Source organism: Girardinichthys multiradiatus, chromosome 2, assembly GCF_021462225.1.
Source record: "Girardinichthys multiradiatus isolate DD_20200921_A chromosome 2, DD_fGirMul_XY1, whole genome shotgun sequence".
Taxonomy (NCBI): domain Eukaryota; kingdom Metazoa; phylum Chordata; class Actinopteri; order Cyprinodontiformes; family Goodeidae; genus Girardinichthys; species Girardinichthys multiradiatus.
The window spans coordinates 37,555,473-37,574,678 of record NC_061795.1 but is presented as its reverse complement, the minus strand read 5'-3'; the positions used below and the strand labels follow the sequence as shown (position 1 = coordinate 37,574,678).

General features: G+C 38.8%; 1 long non-coding RNA gene across 1 annotated transcript in view; it reads right to left on the bottom strand.

Moving 5' to 3' along the window:
* Positions 1-4,665: 4,665 nt before the first annotated feature.
* Positions 4,666-19,206, bottom strand: part of LOC124859060 — a 30,249-nt gene continuing 15,708 nt past the window's right edge. The window contains exon 2 of the long non-coding RNA XR_007036003.1: positions 4,666-7,805. This is a non-coding gene — a long non-coding RNA (uncharacterized LOC124859060). The remainder of the gene's footprint in view (positions 7,806-19,206) is intronic.

Below are 19,206 nucleotides of genomic sequence, written 5' to 3'. Positions count from 1 at the left end.
GTTAAAAATAATTATTGTCCCACAGAATGGATGAAGTGGGTGGCAGTATTTAATTACAAACTAAATGTTGCCTTAATTAAACTTAATTAACTGTCAGCATCTTGTAACATCTACATGTTCTTTACATTAACAATTTGCAGGTGGGTTCTTACCTCACTTTTTGGGGGCAGTCATTGCTGCATCCATGTCGCTGTGTAGAGGTCACTGAGGCACTACCTGGAGCACGACATGAACAGACACACTTTGCAGCGATCCATTATTGTCATAACCATAGCAAAACTGAAGCATAATAATGAATTCACTCAATTTTACAATAACGATGAAGTGTCGTGCCGGTGGAGACACAATAAAGCAGGCTTCACAATCACCAGGGACACTCCCCTCAATGTTTGAACAACATATAATTACAGATCAGGAAAGGAGAGCCCATTCTGAGGGGAAAATAGCAATCTCTGTTAATTACAAGGCAGACTATGATCCATTCCTCTCCCTCACTTCAAAACCTTATGCTGGATGAGTCGGTTGAGTTGGCTGGCAATAATATTTCTGTTCAGGTAGAAAGAAACAGCACCTACGGTGGCAACAATAAAACTTGTAATAGCACAGAAATCACCAAATGTTAATATAAATTGCTTGATTTCTAAATGTTTGCATTAAACTACGGTCTACAGTGTTCTAAAAATGTGCCGCCTTACAGATTTATTCTGTTTTGCATTTTTGGGCACATTTAGATGCTTCAGATTATAAAACCAATTTTATCTTCAGACAAAGATAACCTGAGTAAATTCAAAATGCAATATTCAAATGGTAGGTTCATCTGAAACCACCAAAAGAACAGCTATCTTATCCAAACTGCCCCCTAGGTAAACATATAAATGCCTAATTGCATAAACCTAATAACTGGTTGTGAAACCCTTGATTGCAACAATCTCCATCAAGGATTTAACGATATTTGACAATAAGTCTTTTGCATCATTTTGAAGGAATTTTAAACTGCACTTGTTTTGGTTCAGCCACAGTGCAGGGTTTTCATTAACAGCTTGTTTAAAGTCATGTTACATCTGAATGGGTTTTAGGTCCACACTTTGATTAGGCCACTCCAAAACCTGTATTTTGAGTTTTTAGCCATTCAGACATAGACTTGCTGGTGTGCTTAAGATCATTGTCTGGCTTCTTAACCCAAGTGCACTTGAACCTAAAGTCACAAACCGATGGTGAGGGCATCCTTCTTCAGGATTTTGTAGTACAGAGCAGCATTTATATTACAGTAAGTCACTTTAGGTCCTGAAACAATGAGGCAACCCCGGACCATCATCCTACCACCACCTTGTTTCACTGTAGATATTTTCTTTTTTTCTGTAATGCTCTGATAGATTTACATTACATATTCTGTAGCAGGATGAACACTCTCCAGAATATTCTACTTTTGTCTTGTCAGTTCACAATATTTTCCCAATCGCTTTCTTTTTCTTAAATCATGAACACTGACTGACCCGGTGCAAGTGAGGTTTAGAGTTCTTTAAATGCTATTCTGGGTCGTTTTATGACCTCCTGAATGAGTGGTCGATTTGCACCTGGAGTAATTTTGGTTGGTCAACCACTCCTCGCAAGGCTCACCATGGTTCCATTTTCTCTGCATTCGTGGATAATGTCTACCATAGGGGGTTTGCTGCAGTCTTAATGCCACAGAAATCGCTTTGAGATCTTTTGGCCTACTTCATGTTGTCAGGTTATTTTTACGTGATTTCTTGATTCTATCGGTCTAGTAATAAGGCCTAGGTTTGGCTAGGAAAACAGAACTCAGATGTCTTTAAGATTTACCAAAGTGGAGCAATTACTTTCTTCAACAGTACTATGTAGGTTTGGCCATACGTGAAACCTTTTAAAAATCACCCAAATCTGTCTGCAGTTTTGTTAGTTGTTTTTTTCCCCTAATTTAAAAATCACAAACAGATCCCTAAGGATGTTCTTTCAATTGACAAGTATTTAGCTGGACGTTTGTGCAACACTTGAATGAGTTCCAGCATGTGTTTCCAGCTGTCATTCTTTCAGACACAAAAGCTGGCTCCTATATGCTAGAGCTAACAGTGTACAATATGGATGTTTGTCTCTTCTTGGTTAGACAAATGCTGTAGTTATCTTACCAAACTAAGCCAGATACGTTCTATTTCACGGGCCCCTTCCAGCTCTCATAGTCTCTTTGACCTTTTACTTGTTTGTGCAACTTCTGTTATTAAGTGTTGCAAGGACTTCTGTGGAAACGTTCCTCGTGTGCAAAAGTGTTCAGCTACAAGATTGCCAACAGTTTATGATTATTATTATTTTTTATTAATATCTGCACAAATCTTTTGAGGCTTTATCTATTCTGTCAACAAGAATGTCATGACCAAAGTTGTGTAAATCATTCAATGTACATTTTAAACAGCAGAAGGGTGCAAACATTTCTGAGGAAATTGCTTCAGGAGGACATTACAGCTATGTCATTTGACTGCACCAAACTATTCTCCTTTGAGATCTGTAATGAAAGCTGGCAGCAGTTGTTTGTGTTTCCTGTGCCATCATTCAGCCCAAGAGTTTAATCTCACGCTTCTGTAAAGATAGGAAGGTTAGGAAGATGTCCAAAAGGCCACAGGTCTGTGGATATAAACTATATTGCAGGCAGTGTCATTGAAGCAACAAAGCTTTTGTTCATTTTCTTTTGTTTACATATACAGTCATATTCAGTAAATTAGAATATATCTTCCATTGAGGAGTATTTGTCAGATTAAGATTATTTTTTGAAAATAATCTTTAAGTAGGTATAACATACCTTTCAAAAACCCTACGTTTCTGTATTAAAAAAGTTTTTTTTTTATTGGTGTGATGTAATATGTAACATTTAAAAATATGTCGCATTTTCATTAGCTGCAAGCAGAAAATCATAATTAACAGAAATAAAGGCTTGAAAAGATCAGTTAGTGTGCAGTTAATCTATATAATGTGATTTACTTAATGAGCTTAATGTTACTGAAATAAATGAACCTTTCAACAATATTCTAATTTACTTATTGGGTCTGTAAACTAATATAAACAAAGGATGCCTGCTTATATGAAAGCAAATATGCATTCAGTACATGAATATGTATGCATGTTCAAAACCAGGCAAGTATGGACATGTCCATGCCGCCTTTCTCACACACACACAAAGAAAAACACACACACACATATCTGTGTTCATGGAGCCCTGCTAATGATGGGTGGCAGTTTGATGTTTGTGTGTGTGTTCCAAAGGAATTGGCATTACTACTTGGGCCAAATCAGCAGCCAACAGCAGCAAGCTATTAACAAAACTGTTTCTTTGTTTGTTTTTTCTCTTTTTTCTTTCTTTCTTTTTATGGAGAGGTGCCAAGCAATTAAGGGTTTGCCTTTGGGAGACCAACAAACCATAGCACAGCGAAGAACGTGCACAGAACAATACAAGACATGTTGGAGGAACAGATTTTTATCCCAGCCGGTGGTGTTTAAACATCTGAGGAGGACATTATAAAAGGTGAGCAGTTCAGATACAGACCTGCAGTGTTACCAAATAAATTCAAAGCCTCCACAAAAAGGGTGGGATGAATTATATGTAAGAGGCAATTGTTTTTGACAAATTATGTCAGAAATGACAATTTGCTGCAAACGGTTTGTCTCTTTACTAAACAACTCCTGTTAAACAAAACTGATAAGCAGATATGAAGACCAGGGCGGAAACTACTTTTAAACTTATACAGCTATCAAATACATTTTATTACCTTCAAGAAAAAAACTAACTCTGGTAGACACGTTTTATTTTTCACATTGGCACTGACAGTGTCTGTGTGTCTGTCTGTCTATCTACCTACCTACTTACTGCCTAGACCCAGACAATTACTTACACACAGATTGATGTTTTCTAGCCTTTATTTCTGTTAACTATGATGATTTTCCACTTACATCTAATGAAAATATGACATTTAAAATAGGAATATTGCATCAGCACAATAAAACAAATTTTGTGAACAGATATGTGGGTTTAATGAAAAGTACATTTAATACCAGTTTAAATGTTGTTATTTTGAAAAGGTGGTTCTAATCGGACAATGAGCGTAAAAGGAACATATATTCTAATAGTTAAGATGTTGCCTGTAACCTCACAAGTCATGGGTCCATAGTCTATCCGATGGTACAAAAATCACTGCTCATTATGGCAAAAGAGATCATCTGAGATAAATGGGGCAAGTGTGCAGCATCGATGGGCTTGATTATTGTTCAGCCACATAATGCTAAATGGGAAGATGTGGCTGAGTCATAAAAGTGGGAGATAATGTGGATTTATAGACCTCATAGGGGTAATGAGTACACAGCCTGTTTTGATTATTTGATACAGAGAGCGACACGTCAGATGAGTACTTTAGATTGGGAATATATGTGCAGCTTGTGTCAGAACATGTGTTCAGGAAACGTTATTTTATTCAATGCAAACTAAATCGACCATGGCTATCACCACTGTTTTGGAAAGGCTATAATTATCATAGTTTTGAATTTTTCTGACAAAGTAAAGCAGCATGATTTTCAGCTGGGTCACTGTCAATTTTAGATGTGATTGCGAAACCTATTTGGATTTTTACATTGTTATGAAGTACAAAATAAGAAACAGACCTAAAATTGAGAAAATTTGTTTTATTGTGACCACTTGATAATATTCAAGGTTTTGGGTTCACTTTGAATTGACATGCAAATTATGTACTCAGTTTTAATGTGCCTTGCACAAAATATCCATACCCCCTGAGGTTTTTTTTATATATATATTTTGTTCCAACTACTGGAAACTTTAATATATTTTTTCAGGATTTTACATAATAGACCAAGACATAGTGAATAATTGTAAAGTTGAAGGATACATGGCTTTCAACATTTTTTACAAAACAAATTGTGGGATGCCCTTTTATTCAGCCCCCTTTCCGCAACCCATGTAAGGAGGCTTTATTCAAATGACCAGGAGAAAGCCATTGTTGAAAGCAGCAATAGTTTGGGAGGAAGTTCAAGGGATATTGATACTTTTATTAGGTACTGTAGTCACAATCTGTCACAGGAAACCCAAGGAGTTTTTTTTTTCTGAATGTACCAAATCATTTGTAGGTTGAGGTCACAGCCTTAAAGGTCTCTGATGTCTTAATTCTTGACTGTCTTATAGTTCTAAATAAAAAACAAAGCCATAAAACCTTACAAATATGTGTTTCTTTTAACGTCATTAACCCAGAACATCATCAGTTATTTCCTCTTGTTGCTGCAGCTCTAACACTCCTTGAGGTTTTGAATGACCTGGAGATTATGTAACTGTGGTGACCTCAACCTAAACAAGCATTCATGGCCAAGAGAATCAGAAGCTAATCCTGGTTCGTCACCTTCTGCATGTTGGCTAATTCACATAGCTGTAAAAGTGCATGTTTCCTGAATGCATGTCTGCTCATGTGTTTTCATTTTTATAGAGTTTTCCAAGTTTTTACTCAGGTGTTTGTGTGTAGAACGTGTTTGTTAGAAGTTTCTTTGACAAGTAACCAGGAATTATCCAGTGGCTTGCTCCCCAGACAGACTGTGCGTACACAGTGTACCATGGCCAGTAATTGTGGGCTCAAAGGGGAGAGAGGCTACACCAAGTTAACCTTATTATTATCATTAAAGCGAGAGTTAGCTAGCTGTCTGAGACCAGGTTAAACAGACAAAATGCCGCTCTGTGAATCAGGTGCCCACTAGTAGCAATTACTGCCAGGTCATCCCTGCAAATAACAATCTGTCTCTATTTAAGCTGCTCCTGCTGAAACAAATTATTGAAAATTTGAAAATAAATGGTTGCACTGCTGGTTTCGCTTCTCTGGGACAGTGAGGCAGTGTACTTTATTGGCCCCACTGGTTTGGTCACCTGGAGCCATCACTCTTGTAAACAATGAGGTCTCCTCAGCTCCCACTTCTGACAGCCAGCTGCGTGTTTCTGTGTGTAACAAATTGTACTTGTCTGTCTGCTCTGGCCCCTTTTAACACATGAAACTGCTCAGACAGGTGCTCGGCTTTACTGTCACAGTGTTGACAAAGACTGAGGTTATGGAGGTGGGGAGAAGATAGCTGCTTCCTGAAATTCCTTCAGCTTGTGCTCGTTCAGCTTTGTTCAGCGTTGCAGTGAAAAATGTTAAATACGACACAAACAATAAGAAAAGACAAGACAATAATACTGAACAAGTAAGGATTAACATTCATACCGGTAACATTGTGTACATTCCTGAGCAAAGGTATTTACACTCCATAAACATTTTAATATTTTGTCATGTTAAATTTACTAATTTAAATAGATTTTATTGGGATTTTTTATGTAATAAACAGTTGTTTTTTTTTTTTTTTTTACCACTAGTGCATAATTATGAAGTGAAGGGAAAACACATTGTTTTCAAGATTTAAAAAAAAAAATTTGAAGGCCTCTGACGTGTGTTATAGAACATTAGTGCACAAAAACCATCATGACAACCAAGAAATGCAATAGACAGGTCAGGACAAGGTTTAAAGCAGGGTTAGGTTATAAAACAATATGTCAAGCATTAAACATCTCAGAGAGCAATGTTCGGTCTAAGAGTATGACACAACTGCAAACCTACAAAGACAGCCGGCCTAAATTGACAGGCTGGGCAAGGAGAGCAATAGTTAGAGAAGTGGCCAAGAACCAAATGGTAACTCTGGAGGGACTGAGGAGATTCCTAGCTCAGCTTGGAGAATCTGTCAATAGGACAATTATTAGTTGTGCACTCCATGAATCTGCAATTTAAGGAAGAAGGCAAGAAGAGAGCCATTGTTAAAATAAAGCCACAAGAAACCACGATTTAAGTTGTCCACATGCCATCAACCACATGCCATCACCCTATAAACTCCAATCCCATGGTGGAACATGGTGGCAGCATCATACTGTGGGTATACTTCTCTTCATCAGGGGTAGAGAATTGGTGGGAAGCTGGATGGAGCAATATCAGAGGTTACAGAAGTATGAAGACTGGGTGAAGGTTCACCTTCCACGACTCAGGATGGACTGGTTTAAATTAAAGCATATTCCTGACTTAGAATGACCTAGTCAAACCCCTGCACTAAATGCAATAAAATATCTACAGCGAGATTAGAAAACTGTTGTTTACAGACAGTATCCATCCATTCTGACTGACCTTAAGGAAAATAGATTTGTCAAAAGCACTTGTGGTTGATATATCTGAAAAGGTTCAAGGGATGTGAATATTTGCATAACACTGTGCATCTTGTATACCTTTTTTTATACTTTTATTAGTTCTACTAAAGGTTTCTTTGAGGACAAGTATCATTTTTCTCAAAACTAAAGGAAAAAAAAGACTTCTTACTATGCATCTCCCGCAGGTCAGAGGAGAGTTCTTGCGACAGACTGGCAAAGGAAACAAAAACATTGAGCAAAACAGCACCAGACAACAGACAAAGTTTTATCAATAAAGATGTTCTTTCTGTGAAAATAAACACAGCGGCCAAACAAAACACAATGCCGGATCCAGAGCTGTTGTCAGACGTTTGCCAGCAGACGTTCTTGAGGGGAAGCGTGCAGTGCGGAGAACAGGCGATGATGCTACAGGGCCTTCGCCTCACTTCCCTGAATGTCCCCCTCCACCTGTCCCGGTCCACATTCCAGCAGTATCACCTGCTCATCTGTGTATCCCACAGGGAGAGTCCAGAGGGTCTCTCTGTCCCGGGCTTTCCAGCAGTCTGATAATAAGGGATGATGCGTCTATCAGCTCAGCTTGGCTTCCCTGAGTCAACAATGTTGGGGTTTTTTGTTGAGTGGATGACGGGGGAGGGGGGCAAAAAGAGAAAAACAGGGAGATTAAAGGACTCAGTCACACATTTCTGTTATTGTCCACATCTACAAAATAACTCACTGCATGTACAGAACAAAAAAAAACAATACATCACAGATTTTAGTTTTTCTTCAGTGCTTTTATTTGACTTTTTTTACCACCTAGAATTTTTACATTTATTCCATCAAATTAAACATCTTAGACAAAAATTAAAGTCTCTGCAGACTGGAGCAACATGTTTTAAAATTTAAATTATCTTGGGGCAAGATTGGAAATCATTTGAATAAGTGTGTGCTTGGATATCTCACAGCCAAACCTCCCACTAATGCAATGTCACAAAGACAAAAAAATGTAACAGTGTGTAATTCCGAGCATGGCGGTATAATTCGGTGACTATGTGCGATACTATGTGTTGTTTGGAAGAAGCGTGCCTAAGAGAATGCACATGTGTGTATGTGCAGCATCTGCAGCTGTTTGCGTGTGTGATAAAGCAAAACAGTGCAGGGAAATGAATGAGGTATGTGTAACAGCTTGCTCTTCTGTTATGTTCATTAAGCCACAACGTATGTCAGACTGTGTATGTGTGTCTGTCTACTGGAGTGTGTTCTCAGTGATCCAACGCAAATTCCTGGGAAACAGTAGGAGGCATGGAAAGTGTCCGCAGTGCAGTGTTTGCTTGTCAACGTGTGCATAACATCACTGACAGCAACACATGAGACAGATGCTGACGCTATAGCAGATTACTAAGCAAACTATGACTCTCCTCAATCAGCTGACATTTTTTCCAATTTCTTTGCTGTTTCAGATTGAAAGGAGCATTCGATCCATGCATGTTTCCGTGGGACATTTTCCTCAATGTTCAGTAAATATTTAGAATGCAGCTTTTTTCTTGTATGCGAAGAGTAACTCCAGATAGTACCTTTGAAGTGATTTAATTTAAGTTTCAAAAAGAGCACACTTCACAGTTATTGTCATTTTACGTAAAGATCTGTAAAACACTTAAATAAAGTTAAAACATATTTTGTGTGTTTATTAAGTAGAGAAAAAATAAAATACTTTTTAATAAAGTCAGTGCTGGTTTGCATGGTTCTGTAGTTGTTAGCATCATCACCTAGTAGCAAAAGGGTCCTTGGTCAGAATCCAGATCAACGCTGTTTTGAAAGGAGTTTGCATGTTCTTCTTTTGCATGTTCCGGGTACTCTCGCTTCCTCCCACAGTCTTAAAACACACATGTAATGTTAACTGGTTTCTCTAAATGAATATACATAGTTGTTGCCCCTTTTTGTATTTATTTTTTGGCTCATTTGAACAATGTTCTACTCAGAAATGTACATTTTCCACTACAGCCTCTTATGGGGTAATGCGCTAATTCATTTTGTAAAAGGAGGGTAAGAAGAAAATAACTGAAAACAAAGAATAAAGACCAGAATAGCAATGCAATTTTTATCCTTCTTGTCATAATCCTGGGATGTGAGTGTGAGTTTCTGTGTTTGTATGAGATCTTTCCTAAACAGAGGACCTCTGCTAGAGGGAGTGGCTGCTGGCTGCAGACTGCACACCTGTTTACAATTCCTTCATCTGGCTATTGGGGATTTAAGGAGCTGCTGGATGATCAGACTTCGCCTGATAATCAACCTACTTGGTAGAGTCAAACCCTAGTTTACTTTTTCGTAAATAACTTTTTTCTGGTCACTCTTCTGATGGTATTTACCAAGCAGTGTTTATTTTAATCTTCTTGTCTTCCTCGAGCTCATCTCTGTGCCTCCCAGGTTGAATCTTTCTCGTTGGTTTCAACGCCAATTACCGATCACTTCTGCAAACCTCTCCTTGACAGATCTCTTCTGGAAATCCATCCACTGTCATCCACTGCAGCTCCTCTGTTACCAGCAGTCCTCACTGTACCTGCCCTCAATCTCTGCTTAAATCTCAAACCTCTATTTGCTGTGCTCACATCAGAGTCCCCCTTGGAACACAAGTTCCTGCTGTAAAACTCCCTTTCTCAAGCTGCCACCAGCATCACTGGCTTCCCTAAGTCTAAGCTACCAACTTCAGCACAATAAGCCTCTTTATTCAACTGTCATCATCGTTCTTTTTTCTGCTCCATCCGCTTCTATCTTCCTCCAGATGCTGCAGAATCACATTGACAGAAGGGTATCCAAATTGCACAGTTTGTCATTTCTTCAAAGTAAATAAATCTTTTATCTGGTACAATCTGAGTGTTGTTTATGATTCTGCATCTGCATCTGGAAAATCTCCAGAAACATGACATTTGTTGTCTCTAAGAAATCATTTATCCACACTGGAGAAACAGCTGCGCTCTCCTCACTGTGTTTCTTTAAAACAAGCATTGTTTTTTGTCTGCTCTGTGTTTGTTGCCACCCTCTGGCTGAATATTATTGTCCTTATTGGTGTGCCAGCCAACACAGTCACAAATATGGGCTTAACGCAGACTTACCCACAGTCCACCTTAGTAGGCAGGTATGGCTAGAGTTGGGTGCGGAGAATCAATTGGGACCTTGACTTACATCCCAATTTTCCCGGAATCATTCAACTCTAAAAAGTTAGATTCCAAGTTTCAATATATAGTCTGCCAAATGGAAGAAGATGCTGCTGAACACCAACAAAGAAGAAGTGTGAACACACAAGTGTGGACAGTATGAAGCATTGATCGAAAGTGTGGCTTAACTTTAAAAGAAATGACGAGTTGTTTCAGTGCAACACTTTTAATAAGATTATATCATGCAATGGAGGGTGCACAACTAGCATGATTAAACACCTCGAGATTTATGGTGTAGAAGTAACAGTGTGCACCGTTTTTGACACGCTGTGCCTGCCTTCCTCCACTGCCTCTTTCTCCACTGCCTCTTCCTCCGGCTTCGCAAACAACGCCCAACCCTAGGTACCAATAATGAAATTCACGTCAGACAAGCTTCGCAGTTGAGCAGAGAGTAGAGTGGACTAGGAGGCATGAATTAGGCCATGAAGAACTACAACAATGGGTGGGGTCAAAATGTCTTCATTGCTACCATAAGATGCTGTACACCTGCCCCCACCAGCTATACCGTATGTCAGGTAGAAACATTTTCTGTCTGACCATTACAAATGTTTAGCGTTTGCTAAACATAAAAAATAAAAATATATATAAAAAAAAATGGAAATATGTTGAAAGTACCTCTTGCTTGCATTAATGTGGGAGGAAGGATCTATGATGTTGTGGACCTGAAACCTTGTTGGAGCTCATCGCATTAAAACTCAGGACCATCTACCAGAAAACAGAAAATTGGTCATCATTGAGTCTTTCCAGTAGGATACTGGTCAGTCCCCAGGCCCAAATTCTATAAAACATTTTTGAGGGGAGCTAAAGAGAAGAGGGCCCCAGGCTCTGAAAGAGGACAGCAATAGCTAACATGGTCCAAGTGCATTCATATGGCACATGAGGTCCCTAATTAATATATATGATTAGACTCTGTATGATTGAGAGAAATTATGCAACAACATGGGTAAAGAACCCCTTCCTAAAATTAAAATTTTTATTTTCTAACCATTTAAGATCAGAAAATACCTCTATATGTTCTTTACTGGTTTGTTTACTTAAATTACTCTTTGGACTGTATCTATATAAGCACTAGTACTTTTGGAAAGCTGAGGTATTCCAGATAAAACACAACAACTTGCAAGTTTGGTCATAACCACAGGACACAATCAATATTTATGGAGAATATTTTTCGGCTCGCTGTAAATTACATAAAATCAAATATACTGTGTGACAAGACAGACAATAAACACTTTTTACAACATCCAGTCAAAATGCACGGTCCTTTTATAGATGCCATCATATTAAAGCTGTTATACTAATTTTCCATGGAAGGCTGTTTATTTCCCAGTGTAGCTCATAAAGCTGGGCCGACCTCCAGCACATTTTACTGAGAGTTTCACTTCTACAGCAGTTCTCTAAAAAGCTTCTGAGCACAGACAGAAGAGCAGTGGATCGCCCCCTAGTTGACTTTTTACTCAAGCCTTTTGTCTTGTTACAAATTCACATGAAATGCACTGAAGATGTGCAATGACATGACTTAACTGTGGGTGTGAACTACAGCAAGGAGACATCGCTCATGAGTTGTATATTTCTGAGCAGGTGGATACAAAAACTGCTTGAAGTTCTGGGGAAGAACGTAAAATTTTGTACTTTCAAAGATTAAACAGTGCAAGCAGACTGAAAAGCGGGTAAATCTTCAAACTGACATCTATTTAGCCCCCCCCCAAAAAAATAAAAAATTAGAATTGGTGTTGCAAATTTTAAATAAAGTAAAATAAATGAAATAATACAATTCAATAACATTATATGAAGTTAAATTACATTGAAATAACAAATTTAATAATAACATATTTGCTTTTTCAATAATGAAACAGAATATGGGTAACTCTCATAACAAATCCTATATAATTTTATTAAGGTATATTTTGCAAAAAAAAAAAAAAAGTCATTTAAAAGTAAGAATAGAGTGGGGATCATGATCATGAAACACTCATGAAGCAGTTTTGCATTAAACTCAAACCTGATTTTGTAGTGATAGCCCTATATAATGTGGGCTAATCAAGACATTTTATAAATAAATATCCATTAGGACTGCTGCTGCTTTTTTTTGGGACAGAACTCACTTAGGATGGCCCACAATTGGAAAATTGTTCTTTGATCTAATGAACCAAACTTTCCGAGAATGTTGAGGCTTCTTAATTACAGTCCAAAACTTTCTCCAACTAAAAAATGTTGTGCAAACTGGATAGAGAAAATAAGATAAATTAGAGTTAAAACTATGGAGCATCTGAAATCCAGCATGAGTGATCAATGGTTGAAGATTTAATTAGTTCCCCTTAATTCCTCCAAAATGACAGTTATTAAAGTTAAGGCAACAAATTACACCTCCTATCAATTAATTGAAAGACCACATATTCTGTCACCCAAAATGAACCTTGGAACCACAATTTGCATGACAGAACTTGTAACTTCTTTATCTGATAGTCCTATATTGGTGAATTTGATTAGTGAAAAACATGCTGCTGGAAGCAAATTCCTTTTGACCCACCTTAGCATATGAGTGGATACTTCACTTACAAAGGCATTTCACTCCCCTGGTCAGCAGAATATCAAAGATGTGAGAGTGTGTGTGTTTTGGGGAATGGCTTAAGGTGAGATTGAAAATACAAATCTTGACCTCGGGTGTGGAATTCCAGGGTCAGCATTCGAGGAACATGCCCAGCCCTAGGAGGAGGCAAGCCCAAAACCCCCTCTGGGCAACTTCACTCTCACACAACACGTTTCCAACACACACATACAGTTGTATGCACTTGCACAGCAGAACCACACAAGCAGACAATCCCCTGCCCCCTTCCTTTTGTTGTTGTATTTTTCTCTTCTACCCCCTCTCACAATGGAAAGGCATCTCCACGTTCTAAGAGGCCACAGTGAGCGATCTGCTCGGCAGTGGAACAATAAACAGAAACGGGCTACACTGGGCTCCTTCTTTGCACAGTAAAGGATTTTCAGATACAAGACATGAGACAGGTGCCGCAGAAGCACACACAATCACATTCTTTTATCTCAAAAAGATTTTGATAAAGCCATTTATAGGTTGCGTCAAGCAGCAACAAACTTTCTGGACTGGAAACACCATGACTGAGGCCCCTGGCAGCATTGATTCACTCACAGAGTTGCTGTCAGTACAAAGCTCCTTTGAGCTGGAGCATTGTCTCCTCCCCAGCTTGTTCCCTATGATTAGTCAGCAATCTGCTATCATACAGGGCCCTGGCCTACTTCTGGACAGGAATTCAATCCATGACATCAGCCTACTGCAAAGAAGCCAAAGTCTGTCCAGCATGTGCTGGGTACAGACCAGGTGGAATATAATGTAATATTTAGTGCCTTGCAAAAAAATTCATACTTTTTATTTTGTCATGTAACAACAAATGCAAACTTCAATGTGTTTTATTGTGATTTTATGTGACAGACCAACACAAAACATTTCATATTGGTGAAAAGAAAATTATATTTTCAATATTACATTTAATAATATTAAATGTTTTTTTTCATATTTCTTTACAAATAAATATCAGGAATTTGTTGCTGGCATTTGTATTTAGTTACACAAAGTATCTGTGAAAAGTAATTTTCAAGTTTTGCTACAGATTTTCAACAAAGTTTAGATATGGACTTTGATTGAGCCACTCTAACACATTAATATGCTGTAGCCTTGCCTGCATGTTAAGGGTTTTTCTCCCACTGAAAGCTGCGCTTCTGCCTCAAGTATCAAGTCTTCTACATTCTTCTGTAACAGGTGTTTTTTTTAACCAGGACTGCCCTGCATTTAACTCCATCCAATTCTCTGCCCTTGCTATAGACATGCATCCCCACAGCATGATTCTGCCACCACCATGTTTCCCTGTAGGAATGTTGTGTTCATGGTGAATTCCCTCTTTGACATGATTACTAGTCTTGTTGACAGATCTTCCCACAAGAGCTGTGGATCTCAGATCTGGTTTTGCACTGGAGCTATTTTAGGGTTTTAGAGTAAAGGGGGGCAAATACCAACTGACACCAAAGTTTTGAGAATTTTATTCATAAAAAACTGTTTTTTCTTTGTGTAAGTCACATAAAATCTTTAAAGGATGAATTAAAGTTACAAAATGTAAAAAGTATGAAGCATTTTGCGAAGCACTGAAAAGAGATGAGAAACTGCACAAAAAACATGTGAGATCTCTTTGAGATCCTGACACGACCTTGCAGAACTGAAACAGACAGAAGGTAAACACAAAAATGCTGTTGTGGTGAGTTTTTCTCTTATGCAATTATGACCGCGGGCTTTCTAAAAACAAACCACAACCATAAACCTTGACCGTCTACCAAACTGTTTTCACTTTCCTAATCTTCACCACACCTTCAGCAGTCCGAGTCTCACACAAATCTTAACCATTAGAGGATGATTAATGTGATGAATTAAAGATGTCAGATCTGTGCTGTCACACAGTCTAATTAGTGGTGGGGAAACAGACCGTCTACAACACTTGCATTTCAGGCTTTTTGCTCATTTCCCAAAATTTTGAGAGTTGTTAATGGTAGAAAAACACACACACACACACACACACACACACACACATATATGACAAAAAATGAAAAAAGAAAAACAGATGAAGGAGGGGTGAGGGGGAAGAAAAACAGAGAACGTGAGAACAGAAATGGAGAAGAAAGACTGATTAATCCCCCCTTTTGAGGAGATTGATTCAAACTCCCCCTGCCCTCCACCACTGTTCCCAACCTGTCTGCTCCTCAGTGAGGTTGGTTTGATGTTTCATTCTTTCTTATCAATGGCACCTTTGCATCAATTACCTAACAAAAACATCCTTGAGATGGAGGGGGACGAGGGGCGAGCAGAAAGGAGGGGTGGAGTGGAGTGTGGGAGACGACCTCCTTGTAGCACATTCCAGGCTTTTGTCTTTCCAAGGAATTTGTTTCCTGTCAACTTCTTAAGCCAATAGATAATATGTTATCAGGGATGAGAGGAGCCTCACCCCCCAAAACCCCACCACCAACAATGAGAGTGGAAAATGTATATGAGGAAATACCTTCTAAGTGAGATGTCTTGTGTTGATAAATCTCAGCTGGCTTATGTCCGAGGTGGTGATTGTTTAAACAGAACATGGAGACCTCATTGGTGGGGTCAAAATCTAAACCACAAAAGAATAAAAGAAGAAGAAAGGCAGAGCAGTCTTTCAGGAGACCCCTGAAAACAATTATCTGCAGAGATGATAACAATCCAGAGACTGACAGGACTGAGTGCAACATACAGGATGTTTACACATCTGTCTTTATTATGGATGTTTCGGGGCATTATTTTGCTGCTATTAGGCTCTAATTTATGAGGTGCTCTGAACATTAGCTCTTTGGGTTTTACAGCACTGTGTTTCCCGCTCTCTGCGAATAGATGTGTGGACCCTCTAGACGGCTAACTTGGGGCCAGTAAACCTCTCATAGTAAAGGCAACCGCAACCATTCTCTCTGAATTACATCACTTTTCCAGGTCCCAATTGTGAAATCAAGGTTCAGCTGTTCATTTTTACTGCTTTAATTTGCCTCTCCTTCTTACATTCAGTAGCAAAATTTAAGATTTACAAAACCAAACATAGGAAGATGCCTAAACAGAGGGTTCAGGATTTTTAGAATTAGAATTAGTTGAAAGGTTAATTTGGATATTGTACTACCTTTAGTGTTTAACTCTATAACTCACTTGGCATCTACATTTAGTATAAGTATAAATTAGAAGGTTCCAGCGGCTCCAGGTAAAGGCCCGTCCAAAAGCATCCAAGACCAAAGCAGACTTCAAAGGTCTTAAAACAGCTACAAAGTCAAAAACATCATAGCATATTTTGCAAGTGTTATTTTATGAAACTGTAGCCTGTCATGTTAACATTTAGTGGTTATTTACACAGAAGATTATTTATACAGGAAATAGACTGTTAAGGCTAGCGAAATGGAGGACCCCGGAATGCAGACGAGCAGGCAGCATGACGGTAGGTGAAAAAAGATTTAATTAACAAAAACTCACTCACAGTAAGAGGCAGGAAAAAAACAACAAACGGGCAGGCAAGACAGGCATGGCATGATCCAAACAAGACATGAGCATGATCTGAAAGCAAGGCATGAACATGATTTGAAAATGATTCCGCGATGAATAACTGAACAGGTGTGTATTTATGGAGCGTGACCAGGTGAAACAAGAAAACAGATTAACTAGGTGCAGGAAAGCGAATAAAGTTGATTGACAGGATAAAACGTGGCTTGAGCAGAACGGAAACTCTTGAATACAAACTAACAGAGACTAGAAAAACATGAAAGTAAAGCATAACCAGTAAAATAATAAACAGAAGCATGATTCAAAAACTTAATTGTGAAACAGACCAACAAAACCCCAAAACACCCACAAATCATAACATAGACGTCTCCAATTTTCTGTTCAAGATTGAATTTTTAAATAATGTCAAAGAGGCTCAACTACCAATGATGAGCAAATCCCTTACGGTGAGTTTGTTAATGATTTAGAACCAAAAGAAAGCCGGCAAAGCAAAATGAGCACTCTTTTCAACTTGAATTTATATCATTTAAACACTTGTCATGCTTCAACAAACTGTATCCTAGTGTGAAAATTAACATTGTCTGCCTTCATTGAACTGCCTACGGACTAGGACCTTATAAAATTGCCTTTTTCCTAGATTTCATTTAATTTTTTCCTGAAACTCTTTTTGTTTTTGTTTTTAATTTTCAGAATTCCAGGTCTTGCAAAATAAAAAATACCTTTAATCTAAAAAAGCCTGCTACCTTGTGGTTGTGTATAAAATTTCAGGAGTTCCATCACAACAACCCAAATTTATTGTGAAAAATGTAATATTTTTTGTAAAGCTCCAAAAAAAAAACAACAACCATTCACTAGTTATTTATAGGTAACATCTAATATAAACAAAAGTAGCACGTGTTTGAATTTGTTCTCAGTCCACAATCTAAACTCCCCTTAAATATGAAATAAAAAATTTATACTGCATTTCATCAGCATCGGTGACTACTATCTTGCTCACTCACCATCTGGATGCTTTTCTTTTAAATGTTTTTGCCGTTTTAGCAGTGCTACCTGGACATATCACCATATCTTCACATGTTTTTCTCATTCATCCCTTTCCGTGCCCTCGTCCCACTTGGAAGGAAGTGACTGTGGATCAGTGGTATGTCTACAGAATAAACAGTGGCCAGCACAGGCCTGGACCAGGCTTATCAGGTCTGCCTGATTGACCCTCCACTCCCTCTTTGTTTAGACGTCCTGACAGGCGGGTCACCACTCCACATCCTTCTCCGCCTCTGTTCCATTATTCCCACAATTTTGTGTTGTAAAAGTGAAAGGCCATGTTTTACTTCTTTACTTAAAGGGCAAACAAGCTAACCGAGGTGCTTTTGGGGAAACCAAACACTGGCATAAAGAGGGGGCTCCTGTGTCTGTCTGAGACACTACATGTCTCACGGCTCAGACAGGCATCCCTGATATGTGGCTCGTTCAGAAGAAACAACGGGGAAAGGTAAAGACATGTTGTGGGCTGTTGACAAATATTTACTGCTTGCTTGGACAACAGGAGGAATGCAGGGGAATGTCTCTATCAGGGGTTGCCTACCCCCCACCCGGTCTTTCCCCTCTGTGTGTGTTCTTCAGCTGTTCCCAAGGTCTGTCTGAGGCCGCCGCGGCCTGTCAGTCTGTCAGATTAAAGGTTCGCTCTCTCGCTCTTTCTTTAAATGCCACACGCTTTGTTTTCGCTGAGGAGGGGTGTAGAATGTGTGTGATCTCTCATCGGACTCCCTCTCATCCATCTCTGCCAGAAAGCGCGGGGGCAGAAGGGCTAAAGGGGGTTCAGGAGGGGGCAAGGGGCAGGGTCATACAGGGGGAAGAGTGGGGTCATAGGTTAAGCTAGGCTGCCCCCCCCCCTCTTTTACGCACCTCAGCCAAAACATTTGCACTAGACTAGCAGGGACCAGCAGACAGAGAAAAACACACACTCCACTGACAACAAGTAATAAAGTCTTCCTCTGATATTTTGCTCATGTCTGCGACTCCGCTGCCATTCATGCAGAGCATGGCTTGTTATTGAGTGGAGATGTGTGAATGTAATGAACAGCCGCTCATGCTTACACTGAAAGCTTGGCAATGAACAACAGGCTCCACTGTGAAGGAAGCCAGATGTAGATGGATGGAGAAAGTGAAAAGGACTAAACTGGATGAAATGGTTTGAAGGGGTTTCAGGTTGTTTCACGGGTGCAGAATGTATTGTTCAACATCAACTGTGATTCCTTAAATGGAGTTCTGTTATAATACATGTTTTGTATAGCTGGGTGGGCTTAAGGTCTGGTCAAGAAGAAAAACAGAACTAATTAGATAAATTAGTTTGGTACAAATAAGATTAGGGGGAAATTATTGAAAATTGTCATTAGAATTTTGTCTTTGCTGACACTTTTCACACCATGTTAGAACCACTAACAACCACAACCAAGTATTTTATTGGAATTTTAAGTGACGGACCAATACATATTAATGCACAGTTGTGAAATAGAAGAAAATCATTTATGGTTTTCATAAAAAGAAATAATAAAAAAAATATGAAAAATGCAGTGTACCAGTCAATTCACTGAAGAACCATAACTTACTGCAGTTACAGCTGCAAGTCTGCTAGACTGTAAACCAGATCATGACACATGATGTGCAGTGTTAGTTTTCCTCACACATAGTATTATGCATTTAGGTCAGAAAGTTCTATTTTGGTTTCATCT